At 47.0% G+C, this 4,476-nt stretch overlaps 1 pseudogene; it reads right to left on the bottom strand.

The window, feature by feature from the left end:
• Positions 1-298: 298 nt before the first annotated feature.
• Positions 299-3,815, bottom strand: LOC123490928 (annotated as a pseudogene).
• Positions 3,816-4,476: the final 661 nt, after the last annotated feature.

The raw sequence follows: 4,476 nt of genomic DNA, 5'->3' as shown, positions 1-4,476 counted from the left end.
AAATACAATTTTAAAACGCTAGTCACAGAAAGCACAGCTCAGTACATAAGATAATTCTGCTGTTGTGTCATGCTTCATCAGACACAGGTTTAAAATATGCCTATTTGAGAAGATCCACGCATATCCACACATAAACGACAATGCCTATGTATCGATACACACATATATATATATTTATAACTATATATAATAAAAAATACTACCATTGCTAAGGATGCAACAGCCTTTACAAAGGAAGCACATAAACGGGTGTAGCAGCAAAGATGGGACAAGAGAACGGTTTCAGAGAGAGGGGGTGAGTCCTACCACTGTCTCAGTGTGTGTGGGGGGGTTGGGGTCTCGGGGCTGGGCTTTCACTGGTGAATATAGGGGTCTCTGGCCCAGTCCCCTGTGTCGCCCCTCTTTTTGGGGGCCACCTCCCCCTCCCTGTCCCGGTCGCGGTCATAGTACTGGTGGTGGTGGTGGTCGCGGCCTGGTCGTTGATGGTGGTGGTGACCGCGCAGCTTGTTGCGCTCGTTGTAGTCCTGCTCGTTACGCTCCTTAGACCGGTGGTGTCCTGTCGTGCCGTGGCCCGCCTCCTCGCCGGCGCGGTGATGGTGGTGGTGGTGATGATGGTGGTCCCTGGGTTGGGGCTGGGTCTCGTAGCGCTGCTGCTGCTGGGGAAGCCCCCCCTCTCCAAGCCCCTCCTCGTCATATTCCTCCTCTCCTAAATCCTCCTCCTCCTCCTGGTGTAGGAGATGAGTGCGGGGGCTCTATGTAGGCTGAGTCTCTGCTTTCTCTGCTTTCCCGGCTCTCGGGGTCTCGAGTCCTGTGTCTCCCCCGGGAGAGGCCCTTGCCCCGGCCACCACTGTGATGATGGTGGTGGTGGTTGTGGTGCTGCTCAGTTCGCTGGGAGGAGGAGCGGTGGTGGATGTGCTGGGGTCTCCTGGAAGACTCTGTCCTTAGGGGCCTCTCCTCCTCCTCCTCCTCCTCCTCCTCCTCCCTCTCCTCCTCCTCCTCCCCCTCCCTGTCTGGCTGCTCCTGGCTCTGATGCTGGCTGTGGTGGTGATGATGGTGGTGGTCCTCTCTGGAGCCCTTCCTCTCCCCACCTTGTCCTGCCTTGTCCCCTGCTTTCTGCTCTGCCCCGCTGCCCTGGGGTTAGCAACACATCACACAACACGCCCATTAATACAGTTAGACACACCAACACACGTATGCAGAGTAAGAAAGACAAACACACCCTCAAACACATGCAAATCAAACACAATTTCAACCACTTCCAGACAGTATATCAAATTCACACACCGCAAACCCACTGCATGAAATTCAAACGCACACTTGTACACATACACACATGTGCACTGCACACTCAAAGGTTGAATATAGGTTATCAACCAACCATTGAAGGTTGACTATGGTCCTGGAGAATACAGTTTCCTTAAAAATCATCATATCCGTTTGCTTTCAGATTGATTTAGCCTGGTTTATTATTTTAAGTCTCCAGGACCAAGGCTGAATCCCCATGGAATACTAACACTTTGGCCGAGTCCCAAATGGCACCCTATTTCCTATTTAGTGTACTACTTTTGACCAGAGCCCTATGGGCACTGGTCAAAAGTAGTGCACCATATAGGGAATAGGGTGCCATTTGAGACGCAACCCTGAAGTCCACACAGCTCTTGTGACTGAGTATCTCACTCACCACAATCACAGACATGTTAACCTCACTCATCAGAAGCATTTTCATCAGCATTTTCAGGAGTTTCAAAAGGACTTTCATTGTCAGGAGTTTCAGTCTTACATTTCCCAATGGGGAGCAATGCATGGGGATGGGGAAAAGATGTGGACATTTTAAATACAAATGAAACAGATCTGAATCAATCAAATGACCCAAACTAATTATTCGCTGCTCACCGTTAAATACAGAACCTTCAAATAGATAATTTTTCCCAAACTGACAAAAGTGCATAATGCAAAAACACATCATGATCAACCCTATTCATTCCTTTGCCTATAAGTATTAACTATTTCAAACGAATTCATTATAGCAACCCACCATGTTAAACCAATTCAAAACACAAGCTCCTGAGTTGTCAGTGCACTTTCCAGACTTAATGATCTTGACTAGTCATGGTTAGCAGGCCCAGCACCAGTCATGTCCCTCGTCTCTCTATTCCTATTCCTCTCTCTCTGCCCTGCTCTTTCCTACCGTGGTCAGTGTGTCATGACTCTGACTCAGTGGCGGCACGAGGCTGCTCATGGCCAGTGAGCTACTGGTCTCCCTGCCCTCCCTGCCCTCCCTGTCTGGGCCCTGAAGCCTGGTCAGCACCTGTACCTGTATGCTGGAGACGGGAGCGGGGCTGGAGGGCAGGGCGGCTGTGGCCAGCTTGGCCAGCAGCGGGTTGGGGGGGTTGCAGCTGGCGGGGTGGGTGCTCTTCCAGTAGGCCTCCAGGTAATCAGCCATGTGCTCACACGCATCCTCCAGCTGGTTCTCATCCAGGATGATGTCAAACATCTCCCTACATGAGAGACAGAGAGATGAAGAGAGAGATAAACAGAGGGAGAAAGGAGGGAGGAAGGGAAAACAGTACACTCTTAGAAAAAAGGTGCTATCTAGAACCTAAAAGGGTTCTTTGGCTGTCCCAATAGGAGAACCCTTTTTGGTTCCAGGTAGAAGCTCCCTTTTTGGTTCCAGGTAGAACCCTATTAGGTTCCATGTAGAACCCTTTCCCCAGAGGGTTCTGCATGGAACCCAAAAGAGTTCTACCTGGAACCAAAAAGGTATCTCCTATGGGGACAGCCAAAGAACCCTTTAGGAGCCCTTTTTCTAAGAGTGTATTGTTAGTGTTTTCTGTGCCCAAAACAGAGCGATAAAGAGAGGGAGAAAGTAAGGAGGATAGAAAAAAACTAAATTGTTATAAGGGCTGAAAAAAACAGCATTTGTATGAGCTATGTATGGGCCAAGAATAGCATCATAACTTTAAATCAGTGGATCTACTTTTCCTTAGTGATAAAGAAAGGACAGACTTTGGGAATAACTTCCAAATTACTTTTACAAGGAACTGACCTGCTTCTCGGATTAAGAAAGTTAGACTAAGACTGTCAAAGACAACATAACCAATTTAATAGCATAAAATATTAATTTGGCAAGATTTTCTGATCAGGGAGACTGTTAAAGCTAAATCCCACTAGGGATGCAATGCTATTGGATGTAAATTAGGGCCGATTTTCCACAAGCCTGCAATGTTTGCACTCATATTCTAAAAAGAATATCCATGAAGATCACAGAAGGACGGAAATAGAATTGGCAGGAGATATTAGGCTTTCTGAAGCATCCCACAACAGTATTATTAATATAAGGGCAGAATCCTGGACGGGAGATATACGCACACGACTCAAAACCTCCACGAAATCTGCTAACGACATCTGTGGCAATATACATAAGACTTCAAGTAACTTGAGTGTGTGTTTTCAGTGTGAGTTTCGCAAGTTAGGATTCAGCCCTTGATAGTCTCCTTTAAGGTATCAATAGAGAGCTTGATGCACAGAGACCCAAATCTTCAATCTGCATACATAAATACTATTATGAAATGTCCAGAATTATTAGATGTGGTGGGTGTGATCCAGGTAACAGCGACCTCTGGGCAGTGGTTTGGCTATACTCACGGCAGGGCATTGGGCCAGTTTGTCTGCGGCAACCATCTGGACGTTGAGGTGCTTAGCCTGGGACTTCCCTCTGGACTTGATGAGCCTCTGCAGAACCTGTGGGGCATATGAGCGAGGGGCATGAGAGTCATGGCACCATCAGCACCGTAACAAAGTCAACTCCATCACATGAAATCATGTCAACACCGTAACAAAGTCAACTCCATCACATGAAATCATGTCAACACCGTAACAAAGTCAACTCCATCACATGAAATCATGTCAACACCGTGACAAAGTCAACTCCATTACATGAAATCATGTCAACACCGTAACAAAGTCAACTCCATCACATGAAATCATGTCAACACCGTAACAAAGTCAACTCCATCACATGAAAGCATCGTCAACATCCCGAAACTAAGTCAACTCCAACACATCACAGCGTCATCAGCACCGTAGCAAAGTCAACTCTGATGTAGCAACAACGTGGAAACATTCACCTAACATCAGCACCAAAGTAGAACTGTGATTATACTGATTCACAGCAGCAGCAGTTGATAAAAAGAGGAGTCAGATAGACTTGGTTTATCCCATCGAGGTGTGATTCAGACTGCCAACAATTTGATTTAGAGCCGTAATTCACACCCCCTTCTTTCCCTTTTTTATCTTACTCAAATGCCAGCGTTTTTAAAGGATATTTGAATCATGGGTGTTATTTACACTATGGCTGAAGGTTAGCGTGATGAATCAGTCGCCTCACGTACTTCACGCTCTCCCATTCAGACGAGCGGAGTAGTCAGCGCTGACAGGTCGTATTTAATAACCCGAACAGGACGCCATTCAGTTAGA

The sequence above is a fragment of the Coregonus clupeaformis genome, unplaced genomic scaffold (assembly GCF_020615455.1).
Source record: "Coregonus clupeaformis isolate EN_2021a unplaced genomic scaffold, ASM2061545v1 scaf5642, whole genome shotgun sequence".
In the NCBI taxonomy this organism is placed as follows: Eukaryota; Metazoa; Chordata; class Actinopteri; order Salmoniformes; family Salmonidae; genus Coregonus; species Coregonus clupeaformis.
Note: the sequence above shows the minus strand (reverse complement) of the source record. Positions and strands in the feature narration are given on the sequence as shown.